Below are 18,333 nucleotides of genomic sequence, written 5' to 3' on the forward strand. Positions count from 1 at the left end.
TGGGAGCTGCCCAGAGTAGCTGGGGCAACCCAGTCAGAGAGGGTGCATATAAATCATAAAAATTACATTTTATTTATTTATTATTTATTTTATTTATTAAATCTCTATACCACCCATCATCCGAGGATCACAGGGAGGTTTACGATATAAAAACATAACGTAGTGCAGACTGTTATGTGGTCCATGAAGACCAGAGAATCCTGAAGTTTTATTGCTCTGTCTTTTGGGGTTCACCCATTAACAGTCCTCATTCAATTGGTAAGCGTGTTCTGACAGACAAAGTGTGGGAACCGTAAAGAAGAATGACTTGAGTATGGTCTGAAATGAAAGATATCAAAGGGTCAGGCCTGTATTATCAACCTTTGTGGACAATAATATGGTGTGAGCCTTGCGGAATTGCCGAGCTGATGTGGATCAGTAGGTTGTGCAGACACGTTCCATTGGTTCAGCTTCGAAAGCAAAACAACATGAAATATTTTGCACGGAAGCCACAGCCCACCCTGGAGAAATGCAGTATGTCATAAACAGGAGAAGAAAGCCATTCGTTATCACTTTGTTGACTGCATGCAGCTACCGTACCTTTTGCTCAGTGACAAGGCTCCAGCTTTAATTACATTGCTGATATTTATACTATGTCAGTTGTCTGGTCCAGTAGATCCATATTTGTTCCTGGTATCAGATACTAAAATGTGCTTGATTAGTCTTGTGGCTTAAAAGTGATGGCGATCTTCCACCTTCTCACTCAACTTGAAACACGGCACCCTCTTTGTTTTATATGTCCATGTTGACAAACGTGAACTATGTTGTTGTTTAGTCGTTTAGTCGTGTCCGACTCTTCATGACCCCCTGGACTACAGCAGGCCAGGCACTCCACTGCCTCCCGCAGCTTGGTCAAACTCATGTTAGTAGCTTTGAAAACACTGTCCAACCATCTCATCCTCTGTCATCCCCTTCTCCTTGTGCCCTCCATCTTTCCCAACATCAGGGTCTTTTCCAGGGAGTCTTTTCTTCTCATGAGGTGGCCGAAGTATTGGAGCCTCAGCTTCAGGATCTGTCCTTCCAGTGAGCACTCAGGGCTGATTTCCTTCAGAATGGAAAGGTTTGATCTTCTTGCAGTCCATGGGACTCTCAAGAGTCTCCTCCAGCAACATGCACTATAGATGGTTTCTTTGGAGAAAAGAACCCCCCTTGTATTTAACTACCTTCATTGCATGGTGACTGCAGGGTGAAAAGGGCTATTACGGGTGTGCTGTGGCACCCTGGGGTGCCTTGAATGACAGTCAGGGGTGCCACGGGCAACACTGGCCTCTGTTGCTCCTTCCTTCCTTCCCTCTTTTTGTATCTCTGCCTACCAAAGACTTGCACAGCTGTTTGTTGCAGTAGCCCTTACTACAAGCCTCCCAGGCGAATGGTGCCTCTGGGGCTGGCCAGGGCTTGCTTCCCAGGCCCCTGTTGGGCAGTGTGATGAGGAACCTCTGTTTGGGGCAGCTCAGAGACCAGGGGCGGCGGTGGCAGCTGCCCAAAGGACTCCTGAGGAGAGGGGAGAGCTAGGGAAAATGGTATCAGGCTGAATGTCACTCTGCTAAAGTGAAAGAGTGTGTATGTGTGTGTTTGTTTGCGTGCGTGCGTGCGGTGGAGAAGAAATGAGCCGTTTAACAGAACGTGCCATATTATATACGTTAAAGAAGATTTGCATACTTGAACTAACTTTGCCCAACTGAAAGCACAGAAGTGATGGCTGACAATTCTCAAACTCCCCATGGTTCATCCTTCCCTAATTTAAATGTCACACACCATGTCAAGTATAGCTGGCTGTTTTTGTTGGTGAATACATTCCAATTAATTTACTCAGGTTCCCCCTGGTATGGAGGTTACAATTGGAAATCTGTCCAGGTGGAGAAAATTATGCACTCATAAGGAAGACCTAACCCGCTCTCCCACGAGAAAGAAGAAGTGAAAGAGAGAATTATTGGCACATAATAACTTGATTCGTTGTGGCGGAAAGTCACCCTCGCCAATTCCACATCCTTTTATTTATTTATTTTGGCCTCTCAGAGCAAAGCCATGTTGAATCATTTTTTAAAAATATTTTGCACCATCTAGTTAAGGCACACCCACTAAAATCAATCAGCTGCAATCCTATACAAATTTTCCAAGTGTAAACCTCATTAAACTCACTAGGACTTAACCGCTCTGCAAACATACACAGGATTAGGTTGTTATAGTGTGATCCTATGCATATTTGACAATATATATATCCATTTGTGCTCAGTGGGGCTTACACTCTGGTAGCAATGGTTTTAGGACTGCAGCCGACTAAAGCATTTAACTTACTTAGTGACCAGAATTTTGTTTAGATGTAGCTGTTCAGTCATGTGTTTATGACGATAAAAAATTAGGAAGTGAGATTCTTGGGAAGTAAGATTTTAACAGAAAAGACAGACCTGCTAAATTCATTCCAGAAATGAACTAGGTTTTGAATTGCCAGTTAACTGGCTATTGCTTGGGAAAATGAGAATTAGGTAGGCTCACCTCTAAATGTGAACTGAAGTTCTCCCACATCCTTACTGTAGACTGCCGTCAAATTAAACTGGTTTTGCTACAAAGACATGTTAATTGACTCTAAAAACCTTCAGAACATATGGAGCATCTCCACCCCAAGCATTTAACCCGGACATTGAGGTCCAGCTACAAGGGCCTTCTGGTGGTTCCCTTACTGTGAGAAGTGAGCTTACAGGGAACCAGGCAGAGGGCCTTCTTGGTAGTGGCACCTGCCCTGTGAAACGCCCTCCCAGTGGATGTCAAGGAGATAAATAACTATACAACCTTTAGAAGGCACCTGAAGGCAGCCCTGGATGTTTTATGTTTCTTTGTATTCTTTTATTTCTGTTGGAAGCTGCCCAGAGTGGCTGGGGCAGCCCAGTCAGATGGACAGGGTACAATAAATTGATGGTGATGATGGAGGCCTCTGCTGAATCAAACAGATCAAAGCCATTCTCATCAAGCATTTTATTCTCAATGACCATCCAGATGCCTATGTGTAGCATGTAAGTGTAAAAACACTCTCCCACTCAGGTGTGCCAGTTTGGCCCTACGACCATGGGTGCCCAGGGCTATGGGTGCCATACAGCATGCATAGCCTGGCACCAAAATTTTTTGCCCGGCCCCTTCATGGGGAATTTTGTGGGTGCTTGGGCACCCAGGACTCCTGGCAGTTGGCATCTATGCTCCCACTCATGTTGAGCAACTAGTATTCAGAGGCATACAGCTGAGATTGGAGGTTATGTAGCCATCATGAATAGTAAAGGGTAAAGGTAGAATCATAGAATCATAGAGTTGGAAGAGACCACAAGGGCCATCGAGTCCAACCCCCTGCCAAGCAGGAAACACCATCAGAGCACTCCTGACATATGGTTGTCAAGCCTCTGCTTAAAGACCTCCAAAGAAGGAGACTCCACCACACTCCTTGGCAGCAAATTCCACTGTCAAACAGCTCTTACTGTCAGGAAGTTCTTCCTAATGTTTAGGTGGAATCTTCTTTCTTGTAGTTTGAATCCATTGCTCCGTGTCCGCTTCTCTGGAGCAGCAGAAAACAACCTTTCTCCCTCCTCTATGTGACATCCTTTTATATATTTGAACTTACCCAGGTAAAGGGACCCCTGACAGTTAAGTCCAGTTGTGAATGACTCTGGGGTTGCAGCACTCATTTCGCTTTACAGGTCGAGGGAGCCGGCATTTGTTTTTCCGGGTCAAGTGGCCAGCATGACTAAGCCGCTTCTGGTGCAATGGAACACTGACAGCAGCACTTGGAAACGCCATTTACCTTCCTGCTGGAGCGGTACCTATTAATCTACTTGCACATTTTGGCATGCTTTCAAACTGCTAGGTTGGCAGGAGCTGGGACCAAGCAACAGGAGCTCACCCCGTTGCAGGGATTCGAACCGCCAACCTTTTGATCAGTAAGCCCTAGGCTCAGTGGTTTAGACCACAGCACCACCATCATGTATAGTAGCCATTGATAACTTTATTATCCATGGATTTCTCAAATCAGCCTCGCTTTCTTCTAGTTTGGGAGCAAGAAGAAGAAAAGTAATAACCTTGCCCCTTGCTGTTCTGGCAATAGAAAGGAAGAAAAGTCAGAATAGTTTTGGGTGGTGTTTTTTGTGTTGTTGTTGGGTGTTCTTTGTTTTGCTTTTTTTTTACAACTCATAAAAGCCACATCTCATTTTGTCATATAATGAAGTTATTTAATGCAATATAATATATGTTTATATGTAAACCTTTATGTAGGCATTATAACAAGACCAGATTCGGTAATCCTTACACACTATCTGTGGAAAGTTTGCACACACTGTTACATTTAATGAGGAACACTGGCATTTGTTTTTATAGTTTATTCACATGTCACTGCTCCCGTCAACTCCTTGTGACAGGATCACCCTGTAGAATTAAATTTTCAGCATTAGGGGAATTTGGGTAGCTTTTTATAGTTGGATAATAATTTATCGGCTCCACTCCCATAGTCCTTTCCTGCCTGGCTGCTCAGAAAACACAGCCTACCAGAGAGTGGTGAACAGAAATATTTTTCAAGAGCAGATGGGATGTACCTTCAAAAACCAGGATTGTCCCAGTGAAACTGGGACATCTGGCAACCCTAAAAAAATTCAAACTAGATGAAATAAAAATTATGGGGTAGAGGAGCAGAAAAATATGTCTTTGCATTGATTAGCAGGCAATGTAATTAATCTTCTTCAACTCCCTTTTCAGCCCTTAGTGTAAAAATGAGGAGAAATTGGGATCTTGTTACCTTGCCAAGCATTAATTTGTGAACCATAATTTCAAAGTAGTACATTTTAATGAACTTAGAAGGAAGGATTCACTATTTTTTCTTCCAAATACAATACAAACTAATTTAACGATACGGCCTGAGGGACTTCTGAGATAATCAGAAGTTTGGATATAGGGGAGGTTTACCTTAGTATGGGAATATACAAAGAATATTCAAATCCAGAAAAGTAAATGTTGGGATAACTGAGGCTTTCCATTCTCTTTAGATTGAGGTACCAAAGGCAGCCAAGGCTGACCCTCCTAACAGACAAGTTGAGGTAACCCAACTCAAGTAACAGATATTTATTTACTGATAAAGTGTGGTAAATGGTCAGTGATTTGGTTTATTATTTTTACCACCATGAGGAGGCACCATTTGGATATTCTGCCTCAGACATCAAAACATATTGGCCTCTCCCTGCCTTGAGCAGCTGTGTAGAAAGAAAAAAAGCAGAAACACACATTTTCTGTTGCAATTCTTTAGGTCATTGGGGCAGTTCTTACGACTAAGTTCTGACTGCTGTGCTACCATTAAGGCTGCAGGATTATGCAAACTTTTGTTGTTGTTTAGTCGTTTAGTCGTGTCCAACTCTTCGTGACCCCATGGACCAGAGCATGCCAGGCACTCCTGTCTTCCACTGCCTCCCGCAGTTTGGTCAAACTCATGCTGGTAGCTTCGAGAACACTGTCCAACCATCTCGTCCTCTGTCGTCCCCTTCTCCTTGTGCCCTCCATCTTACCCAACATCAGTTTTTTCCAGAGAGTCTTATCTTCTCATGAGGTGACCAAAGTATTGGAGCCTTAGCTTCAGGATCTGTCATTCCAGTGAGCACACAGGGCTGATTTCCTTAAGAATGGATAGGTTTGATCTTCTTGCAGTCCATGGGACTCTCAAGAGTCTCCTCCAGCACCATAATTCAAAAGCATTTTACAATGCAAACTTACCTGAGAGTAAACCCCACTGAATTCAGTGACACCAACATCAGAGTAAACCTGCTTAGGATGGTGCAGTAAAGTCAGCAACCATGAGGTAGAGTAGTCCCCTCATACCTCCATGAAGGAACCCCTGTTTTTCCAAGTCCTAACCCAATTAGTTGTCCCAGGAGGATACCATGACTGATGCTATCAAAAACTACTGAGAAGTTCAGAAGAACCAACACATCTAAGCAAATGAGCGTCATATGAGACTGGTGTCAATCCTTCTCTGATTATTTTCTGGTCCTTTTTAAGGCTGTAAATTCTTTTACAGGTGGTATATGACATCTTCAAAGCTTGCAAAAATTTATAAGTAAAAATCCAAACTTTGTTGGAAGTGCAAGGAGGTAGAGGGAACCATGATGCATGTTTGGTGGGGCTGTGGAAAAGTTAAAAAATTCTGGGGATGTATCCATGAGGAGTTGAAAAAAAATGTTTAAGATTTCTATAGAAAAAAACCCAGAGTCATATTTATTGGGCCTAATTGGAAAGGATATTCCACAAGATAAGAAAAGTTTATTTCTGTATGCAACAGACGCAACCAGGCTTGTACTTGCAAAGAATTGGAAAGGAAACACTATACCCACAAAAGAGGAATGGATTTGTAAATTATCTGAATTCACAAAACTAATATAAGGTATCAGACTAATCAGAAATTAAGGGCAGAATGGAAATGCTATGAAGAGTACATGACTAAACACTGGTCTAAGGACGACATGTCGGTATGTATGGATTAGGTTTGTAAAGGAAAATCAGAAAAATTTAATCGTATTAATAATATTAAGGATGAGATATATAAGATGCAATGTAAATAAGAACTTTAAGAGACGACGAGCTGTGGGAGAGGGAAGTCACAGGGGTGTATTATTTTTTGTTATTTTTATTTGTATTTTTGTATGTGAGTTTGTCAGATGTTTGTTTGTTTCTGGAGGGGGGGGGAGCTGTAAATTCTTGCCTTTTTCAGAAAAACCCCCAAACCAAACTGACAGAAAGGTAATGGAAACAGTTTCAGCGAATTACCTTAAGAGGAATGAACAAGTTTTCAGAAATCTGATAAATATGCATTTGAATGAACACTAGTACAGGTGTGTCTGCATAAAGTGTAGGTGATGTCACCGAGGTGGAGCTGAGGGCAAAATCAATTCTTTGATGAGCAGCTTCACAGATTATTGTGGTGGAACGATTCTTGGGAAAGGGCACGGAACAGATGGCTCACATTTAAGCAGCGCATTCATACTGAGATTGATAAATTTTAGTGTAGCACACAGACAAAGTTACTGCAGAGGGTGAAAAAATAATTCTCAGCAAAAATAATAATAATCAAATCACCCCCAGTTTGCCTGACAACACAATTACGCCATATGCACTCGCAACAAAGGAAGGAAAGTTGCTGACACTTCAGAACCTATACTGAACGTGGAATGCCTGGTGGGAACAGTTTTAAAGGTGCTGATTTATTTGTGGTTACTGCAGTTACTTATCTAACTTTAGTTCAGTATATTCAGTTTATTAATCTGTAACGTGGCCTACTTATTCTGAGGTGAAAATGACCTCTGGTGGCAGAAAATAACATGTCTGTTCAGTGAATGAATTATCATCACCTCTTGCCATCACCAGTTTTCCTGGCAATATTTGCCTTCAAATTATGGATTTTTTTACAGTGACCTTTTAAACCATTTTTGTTAGTGTGAACACACACACACACACACACACAAATCTGCTCTGAGCTTCTTCAGGACTTGTGCCCAAGTTTTGTTAGGGTTGCCATATTTCAAAAAGGTGTTGAGCTTCAGCTTCTTCTTCTTCTTCTTCTTCTTCCTCTTCTTCTGCAAAATCTGAATAAACAAGGAATTTCGGCGATTTCTGCTCAGACACTGCTTCCAACTGCAGGGACGCGGACTTAGAAAAAATATTGGGGGGGCCCAGGAAAGCTCATGAATAATAAATAAGCTCATGAATATGCAAATAAAGTGGCTCCGGCCCTAAATAGGGCAAGCCACGCCCCCCCCAGCCAGCCGATTGGCTGGCTGGGAGGTGTGGCCAGTCGGGATTCCCCTGTTCTCGCGGGATTTCCGGCAGTGCCTCCGATTAGGGCGCGCGGCTGGCTGGCTGGCGAAGGAGCAGGTGAGGAGGAGGCGGGGGACGGCGGCGGCGCTCTGCTGGAAGGGCGCCCGCCCGAGATTATTGGGGGGGCTGAGCCCCCCAAAAAATTTTTTTGAGGGGGCTCGAGCCCCCTCAAGCCCCATGGAGTCGGCGCCTATGTCCAACTGCCATTTTTCGGACATACTGAAACCCTACACAACATGCTCTATGGTCATTTCACACCCACTAGCTGCCTATCAGGATGTTAAATAGAGCTGAATAATTTCGAAAGGTAGCTATGCCATACGTAGTGCAACCAGAAACATACTGATGCCAGGCATCTTATCGAATAGTCTTAGGAAATGCTTGTATCCAGTTAACTGAGGGCCACACCACATGGTGTCATGGCATTTAACCGAAAATGAGGAAAGAGCATTTGGGAGCAGAGAAGTTGCACAGGACTGGGGATTCATTCAGCCCCAGCTTAATACAGTGGTACCTCGGGTTAAGAACTTAATTCGTTCCGGAGGTCCGTTCTTAACCTGAAACTGTTCTTAACCTGAGATACCACTTTAGCTAATGGGGCCTCCTGCTGCCGCTGCGCTGCCGGAGCACGATTTCTGTTCTTATCCTGAAGCAAAGTTCTTAACCCGAGGTACTATTTCTGGGTTAGCAGAGTCTGTAACTTGAAGCGTCTGTAACCCGAGGTACCACAGTACCTTTTTCGTGCCTGAAGAATTGAGTTTTAAATTGTGCTTTGCTTGTGCTTCAGAGATGCCAGTGTGGTGTAACAGTGTGTTGGACTATGACCTGGGAGACCTGGGTTCGAATCCCCACTCAGCCATGAAGTTCGCTGGGTGACCTTGGGCCAGTCACCATCTCCTCAATATTGCTTTTCCTGCTCATGAAATGCAACTGTTCTGCCATTGCACATGTTTGCATCTCTTGTGTAGCTTGGCCTAAACCTGTACTGCTTCAGGAGCCAGGGCAGGATGATCTTTGCAAAGGAATGCAATGAACAGCAAGTGTCAAAGTCCCTTCAGCAAAGTGTAATGAGAGAGCCTAACCCCACCCCCACCCCGAAGGAAGTGACCTGGGCTGTAGGATGCTGCAAGAACACACAAGTGTCTTTATTTTCATTTGTATAAGGTCGGGAGACCATGGCTTTATTTAGTGTGCCATTTTGTTGCGCAGAATTGGTATTGTGAGCGGCTGCTCTGAATGTTTGGATCAGCAGTAAATGATGGTTTGTTTGGCCCATTTGTTAGGATCTGAGAGTGTGAAACTGAGAGTTCCTTGAGGTTATGGACTCGGGGGGGGGGGGCAAGAACACCAGCCTTACAAATGCCAATCCTTATTAATCCTTTTATTCTTAAAATTAGCTACGATTCTCAACATTTGGTCATAACTGCTAAGGCTAATGTCACGGAATTGTGAAAACGTGTGTGGATCGGTGCACCGTACGTGATCAACGTTTCCACTTATAAATAAGACTTAAATGAAATCACTGCAGCTTTAACTCACTAGACATTCCCCTGGAAAAACATTTGCTACAACATACCTCCAGGAATGAGTTGTTACTCGCAATGCTTTAAAAACCGCCTCTCTTTTTTTGCATAGAGTTCCAGAAATAGCTCTGATGGGAACGTGTTTGCTTCAAAAAGCCAGGTCATCATCAACAGTACTTTGGTTTATTTGCATAGTAGGTGTACAATTCTGTGTTTATGTGGGCGCATGCATTTATAGACCAAATTGTTTGCATTTCTTTCAGAGGTAATCGTAAGGCAGCGTGCTTTCACAGCAGCGGGCAAGCTTGTAAAAAATTAGTAATTATTTCTTAAAAGAAAATATTCTGAAGCTGAGTGTGCAGAGTGAAGTGGGATTTGAGCAAAAAAATGCAGAGGTCATCATGGCTCGGCTTATATCAATGGGCGTCTTTCTCATTGGCTTTTCAACGACGTCAGTTTGCCAACATATTTGTCTGGCGGAGTGCCACTGCCTTTAACAGCTGCGTAACAGGATGTAACAGCCTGACCGTGTCATAGAACTACAGTATTGACAGAAGCTGTATCTGGAAAAAAAAATTTTTTTTTTTTACACCACTATCTATATTAGGAAAATGTTTGCAGTCTGCTGTTCAGTCTATCACTCCTGCTAAAAACGAAATTGGGATGTGAGGTCCAACCAGACTGGGAGTCAGAATGGGGAGGCAGATTTGTCTGATCAGAGAAAGCTTGATGCTGAGATTGCTGAGATGACGTTTGGAGTGAATTGACAGAACAGCCAGGTCAAGCCTCAGGAGTATGGGAATGACCGCTCCCCGCATAAAACGGGGGGGGGGGCGACCTTTGCGTGGACGCGCGCAGCCCCTGGATCTGGAGCGGCTCCATCAGAATAGGCTTGGCTTTGCCTTCCCTCAGGTGGGATACCTGGAGGTCTCCGCCTACCCCAGTCAGTTGTCCAATCCCACCTGGGGGAAGCGTTGCCAAAGAGATCAGACCAGGTGGGGGAGGGACTACCTGCCCACACAATAGAGGGAGGATCTTACCTGGGAATCCTCACTTGGCTCCAGAGCTTCTCCCACCCTACCCACCCTCAGTTAATGTCTTATTTTGCAGGTTAACTTTTCTTCACAGGTTTTGCAGGTTAACTTTTCTTCACAGGTATGCGGGCGTTGCTACGTTAAGGTCACTGTTAAAGGTCTGGAAAGGAATTTCCCTGCATTGGCAGGTTTCGCCTTTCCCGTAGCAAAACGTCACAACTTTGGTGGTATCAGGCCTTGGGCGGAATCCTTTTGTCCATCTTCCTCTTTGCGGTGGCGATACCAGGGTTCCCCGTTAAAGGGGTTTCTGAAGGGAGGCTTTGACCGTACGCCGAAAGGTCATCATTGCTCTCCCCTGCGGCGGCGGCGTAACGGGGGCGGCTATCTCTGCTTGAACTTATGTTCTCCAGAGCCGGCCCATCCCCCCACAAACACTGGATAACCCTGATGCTCCCTAGGTCCCCGGCTGGGGACTGGGGAGGGAGAACGCCCAATGCCTGAGCCAAGGTCTACCCACATTTGAAATTTAATAAAGTTGTGGCCAATTTAATCCCATAGCACGTTGTCATGAGTCGTTATTCCACATGACCGGGGGGGCGGGTGTCGCTCGGGACCTGGGGACTCCGCCTGTCCATGCAATGCATACCTTTTGGCCTAATTTTACCTAATTTTATTGCATTTATTTTTGGGGGCCATTTTTAGATCAGTTGTTCTTCTTCTTCATTCAATAAAGTTGTGGCTATTTTAGTGCCCCGATCTCCTCATTGCCCTCACAACTGTGCAATCTGATTGCTAACTGTTTCTGATCTGCGTCTACGCCTGAGAATTACAGATTTGGTTGGTTCACTTTCAGATGCAGACTGAAGAACCTTCTTCTCCATTCCTAGATTTCAATCCAGGTCTCAGAGGCAGACTACAGTGGTACTTCGGGTTACATATGCTTCAGGTTACATACGCTTCAGGTTACAGACTCCGCTAACCCAGAAATAGTACCTCTGGTTAAGAACTTTGTTTCAGGATGAGAACAGAAACCATGCAGCAGCAGTGGGAGGCCCCATTAGCTAAAGTGGTACCTCAGGTTAAGAACAGTTTCAGGTTAAGAATGGACCTCCGGAACGAATTAAGTACTTAACCTGAGGTACCACTGTACATCACACTTGCTCCAAAACTCCTGCCTTCAGCTGCCAAGTGCACCTAGCATAGCATACATAAAAACCTTGTTTTGGCTCTATGAAATATATACCTTAGAAGCCATCTATTCTAATCCCTCTGACCTTAATGACCTTAATCTTACATTGATGGTGATGGTATCTTGGCTCTACAACATACAATATAATAAAGGAGCTTGCTTAGTCAAATGTCTGCTCTTTCTCCTTCCACACAAGATCTGTTTATATTTGGAGTGAAGCCCTCCTCGATCTTGCTGTTATCTAAATGATCCCAGATAAAATACCTTTGAAAAACAGGTTTTGCTTTAGACATGGAGCAGGGCGTGGATTATGAAAATGTCACTGCAGGATAGGCAAATGTTTGTCTTTCACCCTTTTGCTTGCTTCGTTTAGGAGCAGCAAGACAAAAAGGCTTCAAGTATTTTAAAAGCTGCAAGAGATATCATTTCGACTTGGGAAACTTACTGGCTGGATTTCTGTCTGTATAAAAGTCTTTGGAAATGTCACCCGGGCATCAAACTCCAATAGGTAAAGGTCTTTATTTTGGATTCTGTGTTTTATTCCCCACCCCACACACTATGGCTGTGATTGTGTGAGTGGAGAACGCTTGGGTCTCGATGTGATCTTTCACTTCTTGTCCAGCTTCAGAATTACCAACATCTGAAACTTAAATTAAAATTTGATGGACAGTAAAACTGGGGGAAACAAGTGAAAGTTTAAATGTATGGGTATGACTGTTATTTTGGGTGCTGTATGATCTCTCCAAACTGTGAAAATTAGGACATCTATTACGTTGATCCTGTATCAGACAACCTTGGCTGAAGCACAGCGGAACCTTTTATTGGGGATTATCCTATACAATTCTGTTCATTCAGGAGAAACTCCCATTGAAAACAGTAGGATTTATTTGGTTCAGGTCAAGCTGCAGGAGTCATTCGGATGCTCTTGTAATATCCTCTTTACTGGTTGTGTAATTGTGGTTCAAGAATGAAATTCCCACAATAGCAGGTGGTAACCTTTCTCAGACGAAATGTGTGGATCATCGTTTGAGGTAGCTGGGAATGTTATTCCTTGTTCTCCCGACACTTGTGGCTGTGCTGCTTTCTCTGCTTCCGGCATACAGTGGTACCTCGGGTTACAGACACTTCAGGTTACAGATGCTTCAGGTTACAGACTTCGCTAACCCAGAAATAGTACCTTGGGTTAAGAACTTTGCTTCAGGATGAGAACAGAAATCGTGCGGTGGCAGCGGGAGGCCCCATTAGCTAAAGTGGTACCTCAGGTTAAGAACAGTGTCAGGTTAAGAACGGACCTCCAGAACGAATTAAGTTCTTAACCTGAGGTACCATAATTGTGATGATTCGGGATTATCTTTTAATAATGATCAGGTATAAAAAGGTAAAGGGACCCCTGACCATTAGGTCCAGTTGCAGACGACTCTGGGGTTGCGGCACTCATCTCGCTTTATTGGCCGAGGGAGCAGCGCATGGAAACGCCGTTTACCTTCCCGCCGAAGCGGTACCTATTTATCTACTTGCACTGTGTGCTTTCGAACTGCTAGGTTGGCAGGAGCAGGGACTGAGCAACGGGAGCTCACCCCGTTGTGGGGATTCGAACCGCCAGCCTTCTGATCGGCAAGTCCTAGGCTCTGTGGTTTAACCCACAGTGCCACCCGTGTCCCATATCATGGCAGAGGGGTTTCCCATGTAACATTTTAGTCTTTAATGACCCTCTGGTTTGTTTGGTACACGTGTTTTCTGTACATGCAGGACAGGTGCAGCCCTTCATATGTTGCTGAACTACAAATTCCATCAGTCCCATCGACCATGGCTGATGATGGTCAGGGATGATGGGAGTTGTAGTGCAACAACACCTGGAGAGCCACATATTCCCCATGCCTGATGTGCTTTCCTGTGTTAGATATTATACTGGGCATGCAATGAGGAGGCACTCTGCCTGCTCCTCTCTTTCACTCCCCAAATGACTGACAACTGGCTGTTGTGGACTTGGGAAGTGCTGCATGCTGCTCTTTGACAGGTTGAAGTCACATGACATCATTATAGTGAATGATTGGCAGGTGGAGGTCCCAACCACCTGTCAAAGTTGGGTGAGTGAAGATAAAGATGGCCCAGTAGGACAGATTTTACATTTTTATTGCTGTAAACAGCTTCAATATATGTTTTATGAAACACAGCGGTAGACAAATATTTTTTCGAATGAATAAAAAGTTTCCCTGCCCCTGCTCTGTCACTCTGCTCATCCCGGATTTGTTTTACCACTTTTTCAGAACCATAGTATCAAAGAAGCAGCTTGTGTTCCCTTGATCGCTTTATTGTCGTTTAACTTTTTAAATTTTTATTTTTATTTTCATTTTTAATATAGAAACAAAGAACACACGTCCCACACCCCCTTCTCTCCACCCACGAATTATACAACTTTCATACCAATCACGACATACAGCTAAATCCCAAGTGACTCCCCTTCCACCCTTTTCCTGGTTTCTTTACTTTTCTACTAAATCACGTATTTCAAATTTTTAGTCTTCAAATTTCTTCCTCTATTAGCTCCTGTTCTGCTGGATTTACTCAACACCTGTGAGATTAATTACTAATTTATACTGGTTCTTAAAATATCCAATAAACATTTTCCAATCCTCCTTATATTCTTTATCACCCTTTTCTCTTATCCTATTCATTATACCTGCCAATTCAGCATTCCCAAGTGTCAGGGGTTCAGGGACAGAGGCACAGGTGAGGGGGGAGACGGAGAGCGATGGGGAAGAATCCCAGGACAGTGAGGAAGAGGATGACAATGACTTGAGGTCTTCCATGAGTCTCTCAAGTGAATCGGAGGATTCCCAGAAGGGGGCGCCCCTGGTCAGGCCAAGGGGGGTCACAGGGGGGACTTGCCAGGAGCAGGGAAGCAGCAGGGAAACCCCGAGTGGGAGATCAGGGCCGGCTTCCCAGCAGGAACGGAGTGAAGAGGGTGGAGTTCCCAGTGTGACACACGGAGCAGAGCAGGAAGGAGACAGGGGAAGGAGATCGGGGCAGGACGTCCTGCCGGAAGGGGCGGAGAGTAGTACAGGGAGTAGCGTAAGTGTCAAGAGGAAGGTCAGGGGTAGCGAACGCGCGCCAAGTTCAAATGTGGAGGCGCGCGGAAATGCAGAGAGCCCGGAGGAGGAGCCTGGCCCCAAAGCACGAAGGAGGGGGGAGCAGGCATCTGAGGAATCCGCTTCAGGGGAGAGCAGGAGGGAAGGAACCCAGGGGGGCAGAAAGACCCTGCAGAAAAGGAAAGACAGGAAGAGGTGGACCAGCACAAGCCTCTTAAGCTGGTGTAGGGGCGGGACCGATTCAGAGGGGACTTCAAATGTCTAAGGTTAAGAGACGCGGGGCTGCACGCCTCGGTTGTGGAACCATTAATGAACTGCAATAAACATCCTTGTATATAAGAAGATCTTGGCGTTGGTCTTTTGTGAGCTGAGACCTGAGGCAGCCCCTGACACCAAGCATTTTAATATGGTCACTCTTCCTTGGTGGGTACCATACTTGTTTCTCACCTTTGTGCCAATAAGATTCTAGCCACAGTGGTGGCATATAATAATAATTTCTTTTGTTTTTATGGACTTCTGTTGTTACTATTCCCAAGAGGAATGTCTCAGACTTTTTTGGGAGGTTTTTTTTTTTAAAAAAAATCCATTTTAATTCATTGTAAATTGCTTCCCAGAATTCCCTGATTACCTTACTGGACCACCACATGTAGAAAAAAAATCCCTCTTTTCCAACATTTGCCTTTTTCTTTTTTAAACATTTTCGCTAGTTTGGCAGGTGTTAAGTACCATCTGTGGGTCATTTTCATCATATTTTCTTTTAATGCATAACACGCCATAAAATTCATATTTACTGTTCATAAATTCTCCCATAGCTCATAATTAATATTATGACCCACATCCTGTGCCTACTTAATCATACTTGATTTCACAATTCCTCTTTTGTTTCCTGCTCTAGCAGCAGTTTGTACATTTTTGATAATACTTTTACTTTCGTATCTAATAAATACCTTGTAATTTGGCATTTTTGTTCTGCAAATCCATTTTTTTTTATCTATCTTAGTTCGTTAATCTGATGTATCTGTAACCAATCCATTAATATATATTTTTAATTCCTCAGGATTTTTCAACTTTAGTTCCTCTCCTGTAAGATCTAGGATTTCTTTATATGTTAACCATTGTTTATCCATATTTGTTCTTTTCCTGGCAGTGGCTTCAGTCAGGGATATCCACATTGGTGTTTTCTTTTCTAATAAATGTTTGTACTTTTCCCCTACTATGTATATATATTTTTCTGATCACATGGCTTGTAAAGGTTTTATAAATTTTTGCCTTCCCATACCATAGGCAGGCATGCCACCCAAATTGTATATCATATCCTTCCAAATTTAACACTCTGATATTTTCCAACAATATCCAATATTCTATCCACCATAAACATGATACCTCAAAGTAGATTTGGAAGTCTGGTAGAGTGAGGCCTCTTCTTTTTTAATATATCAATCATGACTTTGTGTTTTATTCTGGGCTTCCAGAATAAATGCCAGATAAACCTTGATATATTTTTCTGCCATGCTTTGTAGCATCGAGTGTTGTTAATTATTGGGTTATTTTGAAATAAGAATAACATTTTTGAAAGGACATTCATTTTAATAGCCGAAATCCTGTCCAGTAACAATAATTTCATTCTTTTCCATATTTCTCTTTATCTCTTTTCAAACCTTTACGTAATTAACTTGGCAAATATTATAGCTGTTTGCTGTTAACCAGATTCCCAGTTATTTAATTTTTTTCCTCTACTTTCCACCCACACATGGTTTCTAGATCCTTGTTTTGCTTGGTTGTCCATATTTTTAACCATCATTTTTCCTTTATTTAATTTGAAATCAGCCAGTTTTCCAAATCTGTCTATCTTTTCTATCACTTCCAGTATGCTCTCTCTTGCTTGTTCTAAAGTTAATATTGTCATCCGTGAATGCTTTTAATTTATAGTTTTGCTGTCCCACTTTTATTCCTTGTATTCTATTGTTTTTCCTGATATTTTCCGCTAGTACTTCTAATATTAATATAAATAACAGCGGAGACAATGGACAGCCCTACCTCATTCCTTTGTGCGGCATACATTTTTCTGAAATATTATTTACTATAATGTTGGCTGTTTAATCTTTATAAATTGATTTTATGCCCAAATCTCAACTTTTCCAGTAACTTTGACATAGATAGCCATGAGACGTTATCAAAGGCCTTTTCGGCATCCACAAATATTATCATCACCTGCTTTCCATTATGAACACAAAGCATTTATGACTTTCCTAACATTTTCTTTCATTTGTCTCCCAGGAAGAAAACCCACCTGGTCTTCATGTATCAAATTTCTTAGAGACATTTTCAATTGATTTGCCAATATCAATGTAAAAAGCTTGTAATCGTTATTTAATAATGATATTGGTCTATAATCTTTAGGTTCCATTAGGTCTTTATCATATTATGGTATCACAGTAATATATGCTTCTTTCTAGGACTCTGGCATCCTTCCTGTCTCCAATACCTTTGATTTGTTTTACCATGTTTTCAGCACCATAGCAACAAAGAAACAGCTTGTGTTCCCTTGATCACTTTATTGTCATTTTATTTTAACCCCTTTGGCTCTGCTGTGCAAGTTGAAGTCAGAGTAGTGAAATCGCAGCTAAGAAGCTAAAATCGTATATGACTGACACCCTTCCTTGGAAATTAAACCCATGTCCAGACTTTAACATTTCAAAACTTTACTTGCAGAAACTTATAGATGAATCAAAACATAATATTTACTGTCACATGCTCATCCAAGCATGGGCTTACAGTCTCTTCTTCTGACTTCCAAACAACTGTATTTTCCTCCCTTTCCAGTGTTCACCACTTTCAGCCTTCGTATCTCAATTGCAGCTCCTATGAGAGATTTCCACTTTTACCTTCTTCTCCTGCAGCTTTGCTCTATTTCTCTCAAGACAGGAAGAGGCACTCCAGCACTCTATTCAACTTAGCAGTGTTCACAGTGGATTCTAAAGCACAGTCATCTTGCTTCACATAAAATGGAGTCTCTACTTCACTAGATACCTCCTATGTGACCAGTGTTAGCGAATCACCTGAGAACTACTGGAGAACTCTCTAGAACTGAATTACCAACCAAACATATTTCAACACATAGTAATGGATACAAGCATTTACAATTTCAGTGAATTAAATTACTATACTTAACTGTCCACACCTAATCTCACTTTGTCCCACAAGAAGATTTTCACACCCAGCCCCCATTTTATTTATTTGAAAGGTTTATGGCCTACTCTTTATTGCAGAAGCAACCCCAGGGGGTGGGTACATAAAAATGTAAAGGCCCGTTTCAAAGGAATGCATTAATTTCCCAATTCACTGCTGTGTGTCATCTTCTTCAGTCCCCTGCATTTTCCTTTCCTCTTCTTTAAAACTGCAGGACTGGAAACTGTAAGGTTGTTTCCAAATTCTATCGTGCACCATGATCTCCTGTGAAATCCACCCTTACACGAATGATTGTGCAAGTTTAAGACTACAAAACCCACAATGCATTGTGATCCTGAGAGAAAATGCAGGCTAGGAATATAAACCCCACACGGTGCTGTCCAAATTTCGATTGGAATCGTGTCTTTTCTGTGGAAATCCATTGGGGTGAGGCCAAAAAA

At 42.9% G+C, this 18,333-nt stretch overlaps 1 protein-coding gene across 1 annotated transcript in view; it reads left to right on the forward strand.

Annotated features, from left to right (window-relative positions):
* Positions 1 to 12,032: 12,032 nt before the first annotated feature.
* Positions 12,033 to 18,333, forward strand: part of ITPRID1 (ITPR interacting domain containing 1) — a 67,786-nt gene continuing 61,485 nt past the window's right edge. The window contains exon 1 of the mRNA XM_083467866.1: positions 12,033 to 12,123. The gene's annotated coding sequence lies outside the window, so the exon portion shown is untranslated. The remainder of the gene's footprint in view (positions 12,124 to 18,333) is intronic.

The sequence above is a fragment of the Podarcis liolepis genome (assembly GCF_965112155.1).
Source record: "Podarcis liolepis genome assembly, chromosome: 12".
Lineage (NCBI taxonomy): Eukaryota > Metazoa > Chordata > Lepidosauria > Squamata > Lacertidae > Podarcis > Podarcis liolepis.